The following is a 23,599-nucleotide window of genomic DNA, read 5'->3' on the forward strand; positions in this document are numbered from 1 at the left end:
GTAACCTTAAGGAAGTCAGATCTGTAAGTATGGAGTAAGGGCTGAGCGGATTAAGTGCTTAATGATGTGGGATGTCCATCTGAGGAGTACTTGGGGTGTACAAGCTGGTACGCTGCATGTACTAGCCCTAGAGTGTGTACGCTAAGCGCTTCGAAATTTTGGGCTTTTGGTATTGAGGCCCATTTTGGACCTTAGGATTCTAGGGATTTGTTGGGCCATCATAATTCTATTTTTAGGATGATGCTATTTTATTGGACTCTTTTCGTTGAAGGCCCACGAAGGGATTTGGGCCTAATTTGGAAGATTGGGCCGTATTTGGGCTTTGGGTGATCATTTTGGAATTTGGGCCTTTTGGATATTTGTCATGGGCCTTGGCCTTGGGCTAAGTTAGGTAAAGGGTAAAAAAGATATTTTGTTCTAGTTTGGACTCTTTGTGTGAGTCGGGATCTAATTATTAATTGGATGTTGTTTTATGTTGATAGCGCAGGGATTTTAGCAGACCAACAACCAAAGATTTATCTGTGAGATTCAACAATCTGAGGTGAGTTTCCTCCCAGGGTTTAGCGGATCGAAGGCATCAATGTCGACCCATGATTATTATGTTAAGATGTTAAATTTTGCGTGACTCTTGCCTGTGTTATGTGCTAGTATGTATACCGAGTGGGGCTCGATGTTGGGCGAGGCCCAATATTGTATTGTATGTTATTGTCTTTGTGATTATCGTATGTGTTAGCATGATTATATGTTTATATGTGTACCAGGCGGGGTCCGATGTCAGGCGGGCCTAATGAGATAGATTTGTAAACCGAGCATGGCTCAATGTCGGGTGAGGCCCGAGGCCAAGTGGGACTCGATGCCGAGCGAGGCTCGATGTAAGGCGGGGGCCCAATATGTGTTTATTATGTATGATATGTGGTATTTTGGGTAACTCACTAAGCTTTGTGCTTATGATTTTTTCACACGCCCGAACCAGACGGCAGAAACGTACGAGGGCTCGCGTGACTTAAATTGAAATATCATCACAATGAATATACATGAAACATAACATAAACATCACCATGCATTAATACATTACAGCTGACATTGTTCACATCAAGTACATTGTCTAAATATTACATATCCATAGCATAAGTTGTTTGAGAGTTTTCAAAACATAACATTCTAACACACTTGGTATTGTCCTTCAGTTTATATGTTACCTGAGAATACAAGTTATTTTGAAAAATGTCAACATATAGAATGTTGGTGAGTTCATAAGCAAGTTTGGTATGAAAATGCTTTGTGTAGTTTATAAAACCCAGAAAATCCGATATTTTCTAAAACGACAATTGTTTATACAAAAGTGTGAAGATCCATAGGTTTATGCATGAATGATTTTAAAACGTGTATATATGAGAAGTTTTGCATTGTAGTTATTGAAAGTACAAGTGAAAAATGTTGATTTCCCCGAAAAATCCGATGTTTTCCGATAAAAAATAGTATGATTGTTTCGAATTATTATACCGTCACAACAAATGATTATGAATTCCCTTGATTACTTAGATAATATTAGATTTATTATGTGAGTCGTTATAACCATGCATGATAATGACTAGTTCGTCTGTCTTGGCATTCTATCGAATGCCGGAATTGATCTTAAGATTTTGTCACCCTAGACTGGCCGAGTCTAACTGTAGCGAACATCTAAGGTGTGGGGGAGTCACCCCCGTATAGATCTATACACAAACTCTCGCTCTCCCTCCAAGAGACTTTGATTATAACTACAGACTACGACCGACACTTACTGGTGTCGCCCGTTATTACTCACTTAATCCAAATGAATTTGATTAACCTTGATTAACGACCTAATTTTTGTTTACTTGAATAGATGGTAAGCCTAACAGACGAGGAGAAGAGGATACGTGGTCCTACTAATCACGTTTGTTATTTAAGGCTATCGAGTATACGAAGGTTGCGTTGGCCAACTTCGAATATGATTTATTTGAACCTTACTAGCAATACTAGTGGGCCACTAAGGCCCAACAACATGTAGTTGCCATTGAGGGTCCCTTAAGCATGTAATTGGGTCACAGGAGGCCCAAATAACATATATTATTATTGTTAGGCCCAAAAGTCATGTTTAATGAGTTACGAGGCCCAATAAGCATGATTTGAATGTTTCAAGCCCAACAATTTGAATATTTACTTTTTTAAGTATGGTATAATTGTCGGGAATTTTCTTTGACAATTGTTGAATCACAAAGGCACAAAGTTTGTCGATTGTTTTATAACGATATTTAGGTTTATTAAAATATATGTATATTTTTCATTCTAAATTCATAAGTTATAACTTGGTATTTTTGACTCAAAATCTTAATAATAAAATAATTGACTCAAAAATATTGGTTTGACCTGTTCAACCATTCTTTAATAAAAATGACAATTTTAGTCCCTTTTATAGAAAAATAACATTTTAGGTCCTTAAACTATTTTTTCTTGACGTTTTGGCCCAAAGACTTATTTAGATAAGGTTTTCAGCCCAAAGTTTACCTTTTAGCAGTTTCAGCCCCTTTAGTAAAAAGAGTTTCATTTATAGTCCAAACTTTTGGCAATTTTCACAAATTTGACCCAAAATCCAAAAACTTTGCATTTTTTATCCTTTTTGGCAAAAAGGGTTATTTTAACCCCTGAAATAGATTTATTTACCTTTTTCCCCACTGTTTTGAGAAATTTACCATTTCAGTCCCTTAAAAACCCATTTTTTCGCAAATTTGGGCCTATGGGCCGAAAAGCCCAAAGTTTGGCCCAATAGACTACAATTTATATTTCCAGTCCTTTGAAGAGCATAATATTCATAAAAGCTTCTATTTTTTTGACCCTTTTGGTCCTTATAAAAACCGTAAATGACAACTTTTTCCCCAACTTTTGTTTATTTGACAAAAATAGCCTAATAATGAGTTTTATGTTGTAACATGCTTATTATAACCCTTATATGGTAGTTGTTCTTAACTTGTTAAGTGTAATACATCCTAGATCACATATTTTTCCCCCTTGAACTATATATCTCAAAATATCTTTCATTTTTGGCATATATTTACCACATAAACACAAGAAATCACACATAACATACAAATACACATAGATCTACACATTTTACTTGTATTCTCCCCCCATAAAACATGTGAAAACTTAAAATAAAGGGGTATGAACTCACCTTGGCTTTGTGGGTTCGGTTTTGAAGAGAAATGGAATAGGTTGGTGTTATTTTTGGCTTTAGTAAGCCCTCCTTGAATAGATCTCGAACTTATGGAGGTTTTCTAAGAGTATGATCACAAAAATGCTTAGAATGAATGATCTTAGCATAAGAATGAAGTTATACAACTTAGAGGTGTAAGGAATTACCAAGGAAAGATGAGTTTTTGGTGGACACCTTCTTGATCCACCTTAGATCTTCGAAAATTTGTGAAGGAGATGAAGCTTTTCTAGAGAGAATGAGGTTGAAAGAAGTTGATGAAATGTGTGTGTGTTGTGATCTCGGCCGAGAGATAAGAAGAAGAGAAGGGAGGGAATAGATAAGTTGCATGGGAACATGAGATGCCATAGATGTATGTGATGTATTAAGCCTTGAAACCCTTTGAGTAATAAGTATGTGTCAAGATTTAATAATTCTAATTAATCTCTTCTTTTTTTGTTTGTGTTGGGCTGAGAACTTGGGCTAGGAGAAAGGATGAAGTAGCTTGGTCCAAATCCTTCCCTTGGTTCGAATTTATGGGGCCCAATAATTATTTTTCGGCCTATTGGGCCTTTTGGGAAACTCACGGCCCATTTTAGTATAAAAGAATGGATTAATGGCCCATTAGGGCTAATTAGATTTTTTATGGCCCAATAAGGCCCATTTAGGTAAACTAATTCATTTTGGATTCCTTATGGCCCAAAATGTTAAGTTTTATGAAAGTGGGTCCAATTAGGGCCCATTTAGGGGTTCTAAGCCCAAAATAGTCAAATTGGAAGTTTATTGGCCCATTTGGCCCAATAAGGAAATCCTAGTCCATAATGGACTTAAACCGGGATTTCTAGGGTTTCCAATTCTTTTTTGACTATTTTAAGGTGTTGTGTAGAGTGTTTGATGGAAATTTTGTTGTCATTGCATAAACATCATACATGCTTCCAAGTTTCAATTACCTTGTTATCATTGTTCAATGTTTACAAAGCATCAGAATTCCTAGTTGTAACAGGTTTTCAGTTTATGTTTCAGGTACTTCTGGTTCGAAAGTGAAGAGCCCGAGATGATTGCAGAGCACACACTACTTTACATCGCATTTTGAGAATTACTCTGATATTTTGTGATGTAATGATGCACTTTGGTCTTTCTTGGTTGTATTGAAATGTTTTGGATTACAGTATTATTAATTTTAAAATGAAAATTTTGGGTCATATTTTTGAGACGTTACGGTTTTGATTTTGGTAGAAAAGAACCCATCAAATCTAGAAAACAACATTAATATATTTTTAAAAATGAAAATGTTGTATTTCTAATAACATGTAGTATTAGGGTAAAATATGAATGGTGTTATGATGTAAATATCAATAACATATATTAAATTTAATATATATTTATCAAAATTTTAACTATGTAATTTTACGCTATGCAACGCAAGGTTATCCGCCTAGTTTATTTATAAAACCTAGTAAGCTAGTAATACATAAAAATAGAAAAATGTAGAATTGGTTCTTATGGTATCCAAAAAAGTATAGCTGAATCTTATTTTATTTTATTTGTATGGTCAATCCAAAATTAAAAACTTACATACAGATTTGGTCCTCAAGTTAACTGTCTTCTAAAAAAGAGACTCAAGCTGTATTTTTTGGGATACTATATGGACCAAATCTGCATGAAAGTTTAATTTTGGATTGGCCATGCGAATGAAAAAAAAAATAGATTGGAATTGCACTTTTAGAGATACTAAATGGTCTAATTTTTGTAATTTACTAATATAAAAATAATCTATGAATAGGGATGAGCATACGACCCGTTAGACTAGACCATATCAGGGAAAAAAAAAAAAACTGAGACCAAACTGGATATTCATATTAGTGGGCTGGTTTTCAGGTTTTGTTTTTACCAATAATTGGGTTTTGGGTTTGGACCGGACCGTACTCAGAATACGGGATTTAACCCGGAACAAAACGGAAAACATTTTCACCTTGATTCCTTTTATAGATGTCATCATAAGTTTAAAATACATACATAATGATATTGAATTATTAACTAGTTATACTACAGGATTTCTAAAATTTAAAGTCTTGATTATTCAAGATCACATCCTCATTCCAAACTCCTCATTCCAAACAAATGAAAGTTGTTTAATGTTTTTGTATGAGTGGGTTTGTGATTAATGTTCTTGGAGTTGTCTATTTGGCGTGAATTAACATCCATTAATGTATTTATTTTAACATTATTTATGGAGATCTTTTTTACAAATTTTTTTTATAAACATTAAATTATAATTTAAAATAGTATGCTAGAGACTAGAGAGTAACATGACAAATAAAATTTGAAATCGTAAACAACAAAGATACGAAATCTAGATTGGTACCTGGAACAGGACCGGACCAAAACCGTAAACAACACTGCCAAAGTTTAATTCAGTCCAAAACCCAAAACCCGGTTGAGTTCCCAGAACCAGATCGGACCGAACACGGACCCGATACACCAAACAATGGTCCGGTTTTTGGGTAAGGTAATTCATGATTTTCAGTCTTCGGGTCGGTCTAGTTATGGTCTGACCCGTTGCTCATCCCTATCTATGAACACAATTTGACTTTGAGGGAAACTCAACCATTGTCCTATAAAGATTCAGAAATCTCTTCAATTTCACATGTGAACTACACTTATCTACCATTGTCGCAATTATTACGGTAAATCATAATATATGGTTATAGATTTTTACATCTATGGTCTGTAAAGTATACTTTTACCCTTTTATATTTCAAAAAAAAAAAAGAATTGTCATTAAACTTTTTAGTAGGGGTGTTAGATACACTTGATAATTTTGTTTCTATCTTTTAATATTTCGTGTTCTACTGATATGCAAGCCCTAATTTTTTCGAGGTTTAAGCCTTATTTATGGGATGTGATGGATATGGTTTGCTCACCCTCAACCTTCATCGCCTTCCTTTAGACCTAAACCAACCCTAGCCTCCATTGTTGGCATCTTAAAGCTTTTTGTTGGTTTTTGGTGATATTGAAGAATAAGAAGAAGGTGCTCTTGGTGCATAGACCCAACAAGTAAATCACCTCATCACCTTCTTGCATACATTCTGGACTTTTGTAAGTCCTCAAGTTTCTACCTTTGTGTGCTACCCTTCTAGATCTAGACTTTTATGCACTTTTCATCATGTTTAAAGTGGTTTGGATGGATGAATTCCATAAAGTTGCCAACTTTATGGATTATTGAGGTCCCTTTGTGGTTTTATGTTTCAGATATGAAGTCTTATTGATTTTTGGTCCCCATGCATGAGGTTTTGACCTTATGTTCACCATCTTTGACCTAAATAGAGTTCAAGACATGCATGTCCATAAATTAAGGATTTTATGAGGTATTTGTATGTAAGAAAGCCTTCTGGAAAGTATGAATGAGTGGCACAATATATTAAGAACTTAATCCATTAGGTTAATCAGAGCAAATGTCACGATATGGTGGTTTGATCACCACGACATGGTGATAAGCAGTCTTGCGATTGTTTTGTCATGAGGCTACCACGATGTGGCAAATGTTTTGCCACAACGTGGTGACCAGCTGAGTTGGCTTTTGACTGTTGACTTTGATTGATGATCGTTGACTTTTTACCAAGTTGATTTTTGGTCAACCTGAGGGTTTTTAGGCTATAGATTAAGGATGTGCCTCTAATTGTTGTATATGTGGTTTATAGCACCATTCTTTGTTTCATGAGAGTTGTGTTGGTTGTATGCTACTCTGCAATGTGAGTTTTCTCACTATACTTTGTACTGCAGTATGTATCATTGTGTGTAGAATGTTGTTTTGTTGTAATTATCTATTAGTCCTCGTTTAATAGTTGTTGTCTGGGAAAGTGATGTCTGCGAAAGTTTACTGACTATGAAATAAACCATGTTGTTTTATTGTACATCTGACTGACTCTGTCGAATGATGAAAAATGACCATATTACCCTTTTGTTTTTATTGAAACTTTATATATGAAATGGTCCTCCTAAATCTTACGCTCGAAGAAAATAAAGAATGAGGTGAGGTTTAGGGCACAATTGTCTTTCCAACCCATTCAGCTAGAAATATACTGTTTTATGGCTTTATAGGAAAGACATCTTACCAGAAAGATATGTTTGGACTTGGTAAAATATCTATCAAACGGGGCCTTAATCTGGTAGATCTGTTATGATTACTTGTGTTTGTTGGTTATTGTTTGTTTATTTGCATATGTCAATATATTATGGGTGGTTTGAGGCGGGACATGCGTTGTGTTGTAGGCCAATATACCCGGGTGATCCAATTGCAAATGTAGGCCCAAGGAGAGCGGTCCAATTAATATTGTAGGCTCACGAGAGAGGTTTAGTTATATGTTGTAGGTATTGCGAGACGAGTCCAACTAGACCGAAGGCCGATTGGTTATGGCCGGGTTGATTGGCGGCAAACTTGTCTTTGATCAATTTGGCTAGACCGTATGTTTGATGAAGGATGTAGGGTTGTGCATAGCTACTTCGGCTTGTATATTCGATCTTAATCCGAAAATAAAACAGTTTTTCAAGGTTTGCGGGGTCAAATCCTCAACACAATTGCTGAGTTTTTCGAATTCAGCTTGATAAACGGCCACAGTGGAGGTTTGGCAAAGCTTGAAATGGGTTTGGCTAAGCGAAGCTCAATAGCTCGGGTGAATTCTGGCCAGTTGGTGATGAGGTTGTGGAGAGACCGTTGCTTATACCAACTTAAAGCTTCGCCGGTGAAGTAAAACACAGCTAGGGTGTTGCGTTGTGCTGGGGGGATATTGTAGCAGGTGAAGTAGTAGTTGGCCCGAAAGATCCAATCAAGGGGACTGGAGCCATTGAAATTGGGAAGAAGAATTTTAGGGGGGCGTAGATTTGGAGGTGGTGGCGGTGGCTGGTGGAAGTGCTGGGGGGTGAGATGGATGAGATTAGTCATGGAGATGGTATCAAGTCGGGTGTTGGCGGCGACTGTTAAGTTGAGAAGAGCTTGAAGGGGTTTGGTGGTGGTGGATCATCGGCTGGGTCTTCTGGTTTTGGAGGAATGAAAGCACCAATGTTAAAGATCAATTTGAGATATCAATGTCCTAAGAAATTCAGAGAAGAAGATAGCAAATTTCTTCATATTAAATAGAAGGATCTGAAGTTGAGTACTGATGAGTTGGGCGACTTCCAAGCTAACTTCTTGACCTGATAATTCTGCACGTTTCAATCCCTAAAACGAATGGGCTTTTTGGAGATTTTATTGGGCCTTGCTTGCTGGCTCTTGCTTATGGGCTGCAGTTTGTCCTGAGGCTGTGATTTTATTCTTTTCTCTAACCAAGCTCCGAAACATACTCATTTTCAAGACCTCAGATTTACCATACATATAATTCATAAATAATAAATTAAGATAGTATAAAAAATATAACAGAATTTAATTCTATTTTACAAAGTTTTACAAAAATCATATATTTTAAAACATTTTCCTATACGTACTGTCTTACTTGGTAAAGGTATATAAACCAACAATCTATAGTTGTTTTTTTATTTCTTGTGATACCCATTAGATCACTTTTAGGAAGACGTAAAATGCTACTCTATATCTAATGGCTTAGCTTTAGTGATTGCCGAACAATGTAATCCAATAGAAAGTGATGGTCGTACTTTTTCTATTTATCTATTGTCAATTGAATGATAGTCTCAAAACCTAAAATATAAAATTTAAAGTTACATTGTTATATTCACATATTTAAACTAAGTAATACTGAATAGATATGGTTGTAATACACGAATAGTCATTTAGCTTTACAGTTTTTTTTGAAATGACCATTACGAAACCCTTTTTTACCTCTGATGCTCCTTACGGAGCAAACATTGCACACAAAACACTCTTGTGACTAACTTTATTAAAAGATTAGGTGTAAGACCCGTGTATTACACGAGTTTATTAAAAACAATAAATTTAATATCAAATTATGAACATTAAACAATTTTTAAAGTAGTACTTTTACATATATACAAAGGCTTTGATAAATAAGTATCTAATTAAACCCAAATTAATACAAATTAGTAATGACATATTGTAAATAATTGTTATGAATTACAGATTTTCAAAAATTTCTTTGAATACAACATTAGATGTCTTATTACTAAGGTTACTGTCATTGTGTAAAATTAATATTTCCCATCTATCACTGCTTTTAACTCTGAACAATGCAACATCCATTTGCCTATAAGTAAACACCGATTGTATAAAAAAACCCACATTTAATAGTGACTGACTTTTATTTTTGTTTATTATCATCGCAAAATATACAACCAGTAAAAAATGATCAATCTACTATTAAACATTAAAAAAAATGTTCCGCACCTTTAAAAAGTTTATCATTTTACCCCTTACGGTTAAAATATGATAAGTTATACATAAAAATTAATGCATAATTATTTACTGCACAAATACTGAAATAAGATGTTTCATGATTAATTGAGCATTGCAAGTACAATGCCAATTTATATAATCGACGATGTCGATAAAGACAACTCTGTCTACAAAATTCCAAAATTATCCTTAAAGTAAACATTAATTTTTTCAGTCATACTAAGGAGTTCATAAGATAAAATAACATGAGTGTGTTGTACTAAGTTTGGTAATCAATTAAGGGGAAAATGAAGATGTTAAACGAAAAAAAACATTCAATTTGAACCAGATTATACCTGGTATCACAAACACACTGATAGTAAAAAAAATATATATAATATTTTTCAGTGTTGATTAAATATATTTGATAACATATTAACAACATTACACGTCTGAATGTCGTATCAAAAGGAGAAGATTAGTACTTGACTATGCAGTCCACAAAAACACCGAACATATTACATATAAATTCAAGCTTATAAATTGTTATCAATAAGGATTGGATTCCATAAAAAAAACAATGTGACATCATGTGATGAAATTGTTTTCAAGCTTGGAATTTTTTTTTTTTATAAAATCAACTTATATGAATTTTTGAAATATTAAAGGGTGTTAAAACTTATATTTTAGGAATACTTATTAGATAGTTAAACTTTATAATTGTTACATTTAAACATGTTGTAAGAAGTAGTGACATTATAATTCTATTTATTTTAAAAACACATATATAAATTAACTAAATATGCATTCTTTCTTTGAATAAAATATACATTCGAAGTAAAATTTTATGAAATTTGAAGTATATCAATTTATCATACCCCATAATGATTACACCCCCAATTAAATTATATAATTAATTATGATTGTCCATTAGTATGATTTGTTGTCTCTTTGATTTGGGCTACATGGTTTGAAATTGTTCTAACGAATATCGAATAAAAATGAATAATAAAACTTCAAAATGTAAAATCAAAGTCAGTTACAACGAAGACAACCCAAAAATTGAATACAAGTTCATTTTTTCTTACTTCAGGTGATTCTACAATAAATAAAAAATTAATAAATTGGAAATGCACTACTTTGTATTAAATGTTTTTTTTAAGTTACATATGATACCATTTGAAATTTAAGAGACCAAAACGTTTTTAAAATTTGAAATACTTCCTATCAAGAGAAGAAAGTAACCGTTTTTGGCATTATCAGTTACATTTATTCTAATTTATTATTCTAATAATGAAATGTCTTAAATAAATTAATGATGTGTCAATAAAATAAAAATGAAATAAATAAGAAAATGACATGTGGAAAACAAATTAGTCAAAAATGCTAAGAAAATTACATGTGGCAAAATCAATAAAAACATGACAAGTGGCAAAATTATTTTGATTTATTAGAGAGGATTGTATTACGTATGTTTGAAAAGACGAAAATGACCTTTGTTTTTATTTTTATTTTAATATTTTGTTAATTTGAAAAAAAAAACTAAACTAAACTAAACTGGCCCTCACCATCTCTCTCTCTCTCTCTCTCTCTCTCCCCCATGTTCCTAACTTCATCAGATGCATACACATATGATTTCCCAAGTCCCTTCGTGAATAGATATACCTTCTTCCACTACATAATTTTGATGCAAAAGAGATAACTCAATGGGTAATCAAGATTCAAGAATCATACATGAAATATTTTTTTTGGGATAGGTTACTAAAAGATTACCTTTTTGGTAACTCAACTTACTCATAAACCACCTACCAAAAAAACGCCCAAAAGGATTAATAACCTTTGGGTCCTAAATGATCTTTTCCAAATTTGTTTGTAGTGCCAAAAAAAGACCTAAAAATGGATTAAGAAAAACAATGGAGTTAAGAGGGAGAAGAAACAAGAGAAACATACGAGTTCCTTGTAAACAAGGGGCACTCAGATGTGCCACACGACTTGAGCTTCATCTTTCATTATTGTATTGAACATAGAAAACCAAGTTTAGATAAAGCGTAAAAAAAACTCGTTCGGCCAGGAGATACAAGAAAAAAGAGGGGTTCGGTTGTTCGGGTGTGGCTGATACCGGACACACCAAGTCGGAACACAATAGGGGGTCTAATTGAGCCTCTATCACCACAATGGAGAAATCAGACAAAAAATAGCAAACAGAAACCCAACATGGTGTTGCTGATTCCGATGTTCAATCTTTTCGGTGATGGTACTGTTGATGCATGTGTTCGAATTTTTGTTGGATAGATTTTTCATCACCGTTCTATAATTCTGGTGTAACGCCCTAAATCTGATATGTCTTGAAACCCTCAAGAATTTCATTTTCGCAAAATTGGTCCTTTAAATACGCTGGACATACTTAAGTGTACGCTTAGCGTACTATGCGTGAATGGTCGCGGAGGAACTAGAGGTACACTGGGCGTACCAAGCCGTACGCTGGGCGTACGTGCCAGGGGTCCAAAACCCTAATTTTCGGACAATGGACCTATTTAAGCGACCTTAAGTCCCTTGGACTTAACCCTAGAGAGCCTCTACTGCCTTAGAACGTCCTTACACTCCAGAGAAACTTGTGAGACCATTTTGAGCTTTGAAAAGTGCATTTGTGACTCTTTTAGTGTTCATTTCAAGAAGAAGAGGTGGTGAAACAAGCTTGGAACGAGTTGGTGCTTCAAGATCCTGCATCATAGTCATCTTGCAAAGCTTCTGGAGGTAAAAATCTTGGATCTTTCATCTTAAATATCTAGATTTAGCTAGGGTTTTCTATATTCTCCATTTTTTGTTGATTTTGGACCTCCATTACGAGTTAAGCAACTCTAGAAGATGGGAAAGACAGATCTGAGGTCCCTTGGTCCTTTAGAACCATAAAAATTGAGTCTTGATGGGAGTTTTGACCTCATGCATGGGTTAAAGACCTTGGAAAGGTCTTAATGGAGGTGTTGGGTGTATATGAGACATGCAAAGGCATAAAGTTGCCAACTTTATGCCATAGGTCATCTTATCAAACTTAGATTTGGCTTTTGGACGTAAAGGAAAATAGTATTAAGCACTTAATGGATAAAGTGCTCAAACTGGTTATACGATAGACGTAACTCGGTGTACGCCGCACGTAGTCCCCAAGTCTCAGTATGTTGCGCGTACCAGGATGGTATGTCGAGCGTACGTAGTGCAGATGGGCCGAATCTGTTTTGGGCCTTTGAGCTATTTGGGCCTCATTAGATTATTGGGCATGGTGTATTCTGTGAATTATGGGCTACTTTATCTGTTATGGGCTATGGTTGGGAGTTTCTGTTTGGTCTCGGATGTCTTGGGAGGGGGATCGTTGTATGTTATGAGATTTTCCGGTTATGCTTCTCAGATTGTTTGTTTCAATCTATGTGTCGATAAAGAGCGCTTTCGAGGGTGAAATCTAGTTAAGTGGGAGAGAATTGTAACACCCCGATTTCCTGGATGTGGAATTTGATAATTTCATTCACATTAGAGGACCTACTCGGCGAGTTGGTTGGACCCAACTCGTCGTGTAGGAGTTGATCAAAATGCATGGAATATGAAGTCTATTCATCTATTCAGAGGATTGGACTCGACGAGTTGAGTCCGTTTGATGAAATCCTAATTATTCGGGCTTGCACCCTATTTAAAGGAATTTAACTCCTTTAACCCGCCTCCCTCGTCACTTTACCACCCTGAGACAACCCCTAATCAAGTACCTTCCATTTGATAGTGTTTAGAGTTAATGTTAGATGTGTTTTGGTGCATTCCTTGAAGAGTAGAAGGATTGGAACAAGAAGTAGTCTTTGGATCCAACATCATCTCAGAGGTAGCAATCATTTGAAGGTAAAAAGTTATTACCTTGATCACTTGTTTCATTGTTTGTTGCATCTCTCCATTAGAGAGTTTATGGTCCTTTCTAGCTTCTACTTGAGTCATTAATGGTTGTGAGCATGCTATGGAGCTGAGATCTGAGATCTAGACACTACTAGGCCCTTTAGGCCTAAAGCCTCAAGCTTTATGAAGCTTTTATCCATCTTCATATCCTAAACCCCTTCTTTAGCTTAGTATTAGGTGTTTTAGCCTTTTGAGGCCTTGCATGATCATAAAGTTAACAACTTTACGTGGTAACTTCATCCTATGAGGTTGGATCTTGAGTTTGGAGCATTGGAATCGACTGGAATGAGTTTAATGTGTAATGGCTGAAGAACTCGACGTGTTGGGCATCCAACTCAATGAGTTGAGTCGGATTTGCCCGTTTTGGATTCAGATTAAACTCGATGAGTTGGTGGAACAACTCGACGAGTGGCTAGGGTTTTCCCCGATCTTCTGGACTCTGCACGGACTCGACGATTTGACTAGAAACTCGGCAAGTTGACTCGGGTTTTCGTGATTTACTAAGCACTGTGGAACTTAATGAGTTCAGGAGTTGCACTCGATGAGTTGGGTCAGCTTTAACTATTGACTTCTGTTAACTTTAGGGTTTTGGTCAAGTTGTAGATTTTGGAGGCCATGGAGAAGCGGAGTCTGGACCAGCAGTTCGAGTGTGAGATATATTGCTTTACTGGGCGAGGAGAGTCTTTTCACTATACTTACCTGAGTGGTAATATTGTGTGACCGGAGGGTCTTATTTGAGTTATTGACCGGAGGAACTTATGTGCTTATACTAAGTTATGTGTTATTATACATTTTGTCTTTGTAATTTATGTTGTATATTATTCTGTGCCTTACTGAGTTAGGACCGGAGGGTCCAAACTGAGTTATGAGACCGGAGGGTCTTCACTGAGATATAGAACCGGAGGGTCCAACCCGAGCTATGAGACCGAAGGGTCTGCACTGAGACACATGACCAGATGGTCCATACCGAGCTGTGAGACCGGAGGGTCTTCACTGAGACACATGACCGGAGGGTACATGCCGATCCATAGCTATGAGAGACTTATTATTTGTGATTGTGGTATTTTGTGGAACTCACTAAGCTTCGTGCTTACAATGTTTGTGTAAAATGTATTTCGGGTACATCTCAGGATTGCAGGAAAGCATCGCCATGATTGTACACACCAGCTTGAGATTTATGCTTTGAGGATTCTGGGATATTATCAAACATTTTGTTGTCTTGTGTTTTGAACAACTTATACATTTGTGATTTGAGAAATGTGGAATTGTGTTTTATGTGGTTTTTATTAAAAAAATGCTTGAAAATTTAGAGTGCTACATTAATACACAAAATTCACAGCTTAACACAATGTGTAACATCCGGATTTTACCAGGTATCTTGTAAATCTATTATTCTCATATTGTAAGAGGGACTCGGCGAGTTGGAGCTCAGACTCGCCGAGTAGAGACGCGGAATTGAACATTGGTGCGCGCCTGGACTCGGCGAGTCCAGGATATGGACTCGACGAGTCTGCGCTGTGTAATGAAACCCTAAATCTCCGGGTTTGAGGCCTATTTAAAGGGCATTATGGCCGTCATTTGTGCTCACCCAACCCTCAGTGAGTGACCCTTGTGTTCTTGAGCTATTTGTGAAGAGAAAGGAGCCATTCTTGATCTTGTGTGTGTTATTTAGCAAGAAGAAGGAGATCCTAGGCAAGAGGAAGCAAAGGAGGCTGCTATTTCGTGGATTTGGAGCTTAGATCATCACTCTAGAGGTATTATCTCGGACCATTTTCTGTTTAGTGAAGCATGATGCAATTTAGGGCTTGTGGTGGTCATTTATGGGATGATTTGATGCCCATTGGTTCCCTCTTTGAGTTGAGGCCATGGATCTGGATCCATAGAGGTCTAGAGAGCCTCACTCATCAAGCTTTATGAGTGATAATAGAGTCTTTGACCTTGTGTTGTAGTATTTGAGTCATAAACATCATATATGGTCATATAGAGGTTGTATGTGCATCAAGATTGTAACTTTACGTGCTAAATGAGCTTGGAGGGACTGGATCTATGGATTAATGAACTGGATCTGACCTTTAGAGCAAGATTGAGTCAGTGCATGGCATGGACTCGCCGAGTCCGAAGAACAGACTCGGCGAGTAGCATGAATGTTGCCCGACCACTCTGTGAGTGGCCTCGCCGAGTTGGGAAAGGTGGACTCAGTGAGTCAAGGGGGAGTCAGAATGGACAGGTGGACTGAGTCTAACTGGACTCGCCGAGTTGTTCTTGAGACTCGGCGAGTTGAGTCGTGGTGGCCCCACAACTCGTGCCAGGTGGAACTCGTCGAGTTGAGGGAATGCTCGACGTGTCAAGGGAGGATTCCAGGGAGATTGGTGTATACGCCCAGACTCGCCGAGTCGCCTGGGTACTCGCCGAGTCCGGTCAAAGTTGACCGTTGACCGTTGACCAGCGTTGACCTAGATTGACTTGTTATAGTGTGGTCAACCCTAGTGGGGAAAGTGTTAATTAGAGGTGTATTATGCTATAGGGGGACGACAGCTCGACAGGTCGAGTGATTAGCGATTTCAGGTTTACGATTTACCGAGACACGCGAGGTGAGTCTTCTCACTATACTTTACCTTGAGTAGGTAACCAGAGTTATGTGATAGAGTATTTGTATGCTATGTATGTTATGTGTTGTACTGCATTACTTCTATGTGTTTGATGCTGTGCATGTTTACAGAGTTAGAACCGGAAGGTTCACAGAGTTAGAACCTGAGGGTTCACAGAGTTTGGGTGCACGGACCCACAGAGTTATAGCCTCGAGTGGCTAATATGTGTTATATGTAGTATTTTGGGGAACTCACTAAGCCTTGTTCTTACAGTGTTGATGTTATTGTTTCAGGTACTAGTGACGACCGCGGGAAGGCGCCGGCTTGATCCGTACACACACACATTCGGAGCTTGATATCATGATCTTGGGATTTTGTATTGTCTTGTTTGGATAATTAAAATGGTTGTTTAATGAATATCAATGGAATTATGTTTTATAAAAATTGAAAAATTTGTTTTGAAAATTTTCGGTGTTACAAATTGGTATCAGAGCCTTGGTTTGAGGGATTCGGGTACACCTTCAGGGGTATTTGAACTCAAACTGAGGAATTGAAGAGATATTTCAAAATAAAACCAAAGTTTTCTAAGAGTAAAAGATTTTCCAGGAAGAAACGTGTGTACGATCAGCAGTGCCCGAACGGTGAATTCCCAAAATACCTTTATATTATGTGATAATTATTATTAATGTGATGTATTTGCATGCTAGAGTAGGCTAGGTATTGCTAATAGGACTAGAGTGGCCTGTTTTGTGATGCCTTAGCCTAGGGAAGGGTGAGCTGCTATGAGATGCTGAGAGTAATTAGGTAGCAGCTAGGACTTTGTGTGAGACCTGTTACAGAGTGATTTAAGTATAATAGAGTACTTGGGGATTAGGATCCGAAGAGGAAGATTTGGGGTGTGTACTGAGACGGTGCGGACAGTAGTATTGGGCCTGTACTACTGAAAGCACCGGTGCGGTACACAGTCCAAATAAGAATCTTGGGATACCAAGAATCAAGGAGGGGTGGATTGTCGAATGTAAGAGTGTTCGAGTAAATTCTAATTATCGCATGTTGTATTTCAGAGGTTGATCATGGTGAGGACACGTCGCATGCCGGAGGATGCCGGAACTAGCGATGAGGAGATTCGACAGATCATTCATGAGGAGGTGGCTGCGGTCATCAGAGCTGAGTTACCAGAGATGTTCGGGTCCATTAAGACCGCGTTGATTGAGACATTTGACGAGCGCTATGCCGCTCTTTCTGAGGCTGCGGTTGCAGCGGCTACCGCAGCGATTGCTGCGGCAAGACCCCAGGGAGGTGATGCGACATTGTTTAGGGAGTTCAGCAACACCAAGCCACCAGAGTTTGATGGTACGCAGGATCCGGTGGCAGCTATGAGGTGGATATCTGATATGGAGGGATGCTTCTTCACTTGCTCGTCCCCTGAGCATTTAAAGGTTCGGTTCGCGCTGAACCAGCTTCGCTTGGGAGCGAAGGATTGGTGGAAGTTTGTGACGGCACACTTCACACCGACTGAGCTTTCGGCAGTGACCTGGGAGAGGTTCACTACCATGTTCCGAGATGAGTACGTTCCTCAGGTGGAGAGGGAACGTCTGACACAGGAGTTTCTGACCCTCAAGCAGGGTACCGAGTCAGTCACAGCTATTACGAGGATGTTTCATGAGAGGGCGATGTTCTGCCCTGAGCACGTGTCCACCGAGCAGGCACGTATGAGCCGTTACTTGAGCATTATGAGACGGGATATTCGGGAGTTCGCTGCGAACTCCTCGTATCGGACATTTGCCGAGCTTCAGGCAAATGCTCGGAAGAGGGAGATTGAGCTTGAGACTCAGGCCAGGGAGGAGGCGAAGTCTCTGGGGAGGGACCGGCAGCCAAGCGGGCCAAGCCCACTGATCCCCGACCCGGGAGCCAGAAGGGCCGCACTTGTGGAAAGTGCGGTAAGGGTCACGATGGAGTCTGTCGAGCGGGGTCTTGCTACAAATGTGGCAAGGAGGGGCATATGGCCAAGGACTTCCCCAAGGGGTTACAGTGTGCTTCCACTGTAACCAGACCGGACACCGGAAGGCAGAGTGTCCGCTGCTGCGCGGAGCATCTCAGGGGTCTGCTCCCGCCGCCATCAGAGCTATTGCTACAGAGAGTCGGCCCGTGAAGGCCGAGGCACCGAGGGCTCGGGGGAGAGCCTTTCAGCTGACTGCGGAAGAGGTCCGCGCTGCACCCGACGTTGTGGCTGGTACGCTTTCTTTTTATTATTTATTTATGGTGTCGAGATATTATGCTTATATTATGCTATGCATAGGTACCTTCCTTGTGAATTCTGTACCTGCTTTAGTGTTATTTGACTCGGGTGCGAGTCGATCTTTTGTATCTTTGGCATTTAGTCAGCATATCAATGTTAGTCGTGGGGCACTGAGTCGGCCCCTGCGGGTTTCCATAGCCGCCGACAGAGTGATTTGTGCCACGGAGGTCCTCCGGGGATGTGTATTGGAGATTTTTGGGGTTGAGTTCCCGATCGACCTGATTCCTATTGCGATGGGTGATGTCTGTGTTATAGTGGGCATGGACTGGTTGAGCCGATTCGGCGCGGTTATCGATTGCGAGCGTCAACTGGTGACTATACGAGATCCTAGTGGGGGAGTTCTTTCGGTTTACGGCGAAGGTACACATTTTGGATCAGCCTTTTGTTTGGCTGCTAGGGCGAGGCAGTGTTTACAGTAGGGCTGTAAGGGTTTTATGGCATATGTGATGGATACGCGAGTGATCTCCGAGAGACCGAGTTCGGTGGATGAAGTTCCGGTGGTGCGTGAGTTTCCAGATGTTTTTCCCGAAGAATTACCAGGTGTGCCTCCCGTGAGGCAAGTGGAGTTTGGTATCGATTTGGTTCCGGGAGCCGCGCCTATCGCTAAGGTGTCGTATCGCCTTGCACCTCCAGAAATGCAAGAGTTATCCTCGCAACTTCAGGAGTTGCTGGGGAAGGGGTTTATTCGGCCGAGTAGCTCGCCGTGGGGAGCACCCATCCTGTTTGTGAAGAAGAAAGATGGCTCGCATCGCATGTGTATTGATTATCGGGAACTGAATAAGTTGACGATCAAGAACTGTTACCCGTTGCCGAGGATCGACGATTTATTCGATCAGTTACAGGGAGCATCTTGGTTCTCCAAGATTGATTTGAGGTCGGGCTATCATCAGGTGAGAGTACGGGACGAGAACGTCCAGAAGACAACATTTAGGACGCGTTATGGGCATTATGAGTTTGTGGTGATGCCTTTTGGGCTCACCAATGCCCCGGCTGTATTCATGGACCTCATGAACAGGGTATGTCGGCCGATGTTGGATCGGTCGGTGATTGTGTTCATTGATGATATTCTGGTATATTCGAGATCTAGAGAGCAGCACGAGGAGCATTTGAGGGAGGTTCTTGGAGTTTTGAGATCGGAGAAACTTTACCAAAGTTTTCCAAGTGCGATTTTTGGTTGCGGGAGGTCTAGTTTCTGGGACATCTCGTTAACCAGAAGGGGATATTGGTCGATCCGGCCAAGGTTGACGCAGTGATGAGGTGGGAGGTGCTAAGGTCACCTTCTGAGATCCGGAGTTTCCTTGGGTTGGCAGGGTATTATCGGAGATTTATTAAGGATTTCTCCAAGATTGCGGTTCCACTCACCAGATTGACCCGGAAGGGTGTTACATTTCTATGGGGTCCCGAGCAGCAGACCTCCTTTGAGACGCTTCGCCAGAGGTTGTGTGAAGCTCCGGTATTAGCTCTTCCGGAAGGGATGGAGGGTTTTGTGGTATTCTGTGATGCATCGATTTTAGGACTGGGAGCGGTACTGATGCAGAAGGGACATGTGATAGCATATGCATCGAGGCAGTTGAAGCCTCACGAGACGAGGTACCCCACACATGATCTGGAGTTGGGGGCAGTGGTGTTCGCCCTCAAGATTTGGCGGCACTACTTGTATGGGGTTCGTTGTACGATTTACACGGACCATAAAAGCTTGAAGTACCTGATGGATCAGCCTAACCTAAACATGTGGCAAAGAAGGTGGTTAGATGTGGTCAAGGATTATGATTGCGAGATTTTGTACCACCCGGGCAAGGCTAATGTGGTAGCCGACGCATTGAGTCGCAGGGCGGAGAGTGCTCCACTGCGAGATGTATGTTTGCGACTGACTGTGATAGCTCCAGTTCTGGACGCCATTCGTGGGGCACAGGCCGAGGCTGTGCGTCCGGAGATGCAGAAGAGAGAGCGGGTCGTTGGGTTGGTTTCGGAGTTCGTATCGGATAGTCGAGGCCTTATGATTTATCAGGGCCGGATCTGGGTACCGTTTGTAGGCGGTACACGTACTACATTGATGGAGGAGGCTCATAGATTGAAATTTTCGATCCATCCCGGGGCTACAAAGATGTATTTGGACCTAAGGAAGGAGTATTGGTGGCCTTGTATGAAGAGGGATGTCGCATGGTTTGTCGAGAGGTGTTTGACCTGTCGAAGGGTAAAGGCCGAACACCAGAGACCGCATGGCAAGTTGCAGCCATTGGAGGTTCCCGAATGGAAGTGGGAACAGATCACTATGGATTTCATCACCAAACTGCCGAGGACTGCCAGAGGAGTCGATGCAATTTGGGTGATTGTGGATAGGTTGACGAAGAGCGCTCACTTCCTTGCCATCAGTGAGAGTTCTTCGGCGGAGAAGTTAGCGGAGATTTATGTGAGGGAGGTTGTATCTCGGCATGGGGTGCCGATCTCGATCGTTTCAGACCGTGATGTGCGTTTCACCTCCCGCTTCTGGAAGAAATTTCATGAGGAGTTGGGTACTAAGCTGCATTTTAGTACCGCATACCACCCCCAGACCGACGGCCAGAGTGAGCGGACGATTCAGACACTTGAGGACATGCTTCGGGCATGTGTATTGGACTTTGGGGGTAGTTGGGATACGTATTTGCCTTTGGCGGAGTTTTCCTACAATAACAGCCATCATTCGAGCATCGGCATGCCGCCCTTTGAGCTGTTGTATGGTAGGAGGTGTCGGACTCCCATATGTTGGGGAGAGGTTGGGCAAAGGGTAATGGGCAGTACGGAGATCGTGAATCAGACGACAGAGCAGATACAGCTGGTCAGACAGAGGTTATTGACCGCTCAAAGCCGACAAAAGAGTTACGCGGATAGACGCCGGTCCGAGTTGGAATTTCAGGTCGGCGACTTTGTTTTCCTGAAGGTCTCTCCTTGGAAAGGAGTGATCCGGTTCAGGAAGAGGGGCAAATTGGGGCCCCGGTTTATAGGTCCGTTTCGTGTGATCGAAAGGGTAGGACGGGTAGCCTATCGGCTGGAGTTACCAGCAGAGTTGGGGCAGATTCACAACACTTTTCATGTATCGCAGTTGAGGAAATGTATAGCCGACGAGTCGGCAGTGGTTCCATTGGAGGATATTCGGGTAGATGCAAGCCTGAATTATGCTGAGAGACCAGTGGCTATTAGGGATCGGAAGATCAAGATTTTGAGGAACAAGGAGGTACCTCTGGTATTGGTACAGTGGCAACATCGGAAGGGATCAGAAATGACCTGGGAGCCGGAGGGTATGATGCGGGAGCAGCATCCGGAGCTATTTTAGAGCGAGACTTCGAGGGCGAAGTCTAGTTCTAGTGGGGGAGAGTTGTAACATCCGGATTTTACCAGGTATCTTGTAAATCTAATATTGTCATATTGTGAGAGGGACTCGGCGAGTTGGAGCTCAGACTCGCCGAGTAGAGACGCGGAATTGAACATTGGTGCGCGCCTGGACTCGGCGAGTCCAGGATATGGACTCGACGAGTCTGCGTTGTGTAATGAAACCCTAAATCTCCGGGTTTGAGGCCTATTTAAAGGGCCTTATGGCCGTCATTTGTGCTCACCCAACCCTCAGTGAGTGACCCTTGTGTTCTTGAGCTATTTGTGAAGAGAAAGGAGCCATTCTTGATCTTGTGTGTGTTATTTAGCAAGAAGAAGGAGATCCTAGGCAAGAGGAAGCAAAGGAGGCTGCTATTTCGTGGATTTGGAGCTTAGATCATCACTCTAGAGGTATTATCTCGGACCATTTTCTGTTTAGTGAAGCATGATGCAATTTAGGGCTTGTGGTGGTCATTTATGGGATGATTTGATGCCCATTGGTTCCCTCTTTGAGTTGAGGCCATGGATCTGGATCCATAGAGGTCCAGAGAGCCTCACTCATCAAGCTTTATGAGTGATAATAGAGTCTTTGACCTTGTGTTGTAGTATTTGAGTCATAAACATCATATATGGTCATATAGAGGTTGTATGTGCATCAAGATTGTAACTTTACGTGCTAAATAAGCTTGGAGGGACTGGATCTATGGATTAATGAACTGGATCTGACCTTTAGAGCAAGATTGAGTCAGTGCATGGCATGGACTCGCCGAGTCCGAAGAACAGACTCGGCGAGTAGCATGAATGTTGCCCGACCACTCTGTGAGTGGCCTCGCCGAGTTGGGAAAGGTGGACTCAGTGAGTCAAGGGGGAGTCAGAATGGACAGGTGGACTGAGTCTAACTGGACTCGCCGAGTTGTTCTTGAGACTCGACGAGTTGAGTCGTGGTGGCCCCACAACTCGTGCCAGGTGGAACTCGTCGAGTTGAGGGAATGCTCGACGTGTCAAGGGAGGATTCCAGGGAGATTGGTGTATACGCCCAGACTCGCCGAGTCGCCTGGGTACTCGCCGAGTCCGGTCAAAGTTGACCGTTGACCGTTGACCAGCGTTGACCTAGATTGACTTGTTATAGTGTGGTCAACCCTAGTGGGGAAAGTGTTAATTAGAGGTGTATTGTGCTATAGGGGGACGACAGCTCGACAGGTTGAGTGATTAGCGATTTCAGGTTTACGATTTACCGAGACACGCGAGGTGAGTCTTCCCACTATACTTTACCTTGAGTAGGTAACCAGAGTTATGTGATAGAGTATTTGTATGCTATGTATGTTATGTGTTGTACTGCATTACTTCTATGTGTTTGATGCTGTGCATGTTTACAGAGTTAGAACCGGAAGGTTCACAGAGTTAGAACCTGAGGGTTCACAGAGTTTGGGTGCACGGACCCACAGAGTTATAGCTTTGAGTGGCTAATATGTGTTATATGTAGTATTTTAGGGAACTCACTAAGCCTTGTGCTTACAGTGTTGATGTTATTGTTTCAGGTACTAGTGACGACCGCGGGAAGGCGCCGGCTTGATCCGTACACACACACATTCGGAGCTTGATATCATGATCTTGGGATTTTGTATTGTCTTGTTTGGATAATTAAAATGGTTGTTTAATGAATATCAATGGAATTATGTTTTATAAAAATTGAAAATTTTGTTTTGAAAATTTTCGGTGTTACACAATGAATTCAAAGTTTAGTACACACACAGTATGCATTCACAACCATATTATAAAACTAAAATCCATAATACAATCAAATAATGATCTAATACACAAAATTCACAATTTAATACAATATGTTCATAGTTTAATTAAAAAAAAAATTCTACATTCACAACTTA

This window comes from Lactuca saligna, chromosome 5 (assembly GCF_052625555.1).
Source record: "Lactuca saligna cultivar CGN05327 chromosome 5, ASM5262555v1, whole genome shotgun sequence".
Classification (NCBI taxonomy): domain Eukaryota; kingdom Viridiplantae; phylum Streptophyta; class Magnoliopsida; order Asterales; family Asteraceae; genus Lactuca; species Lactuca saligna.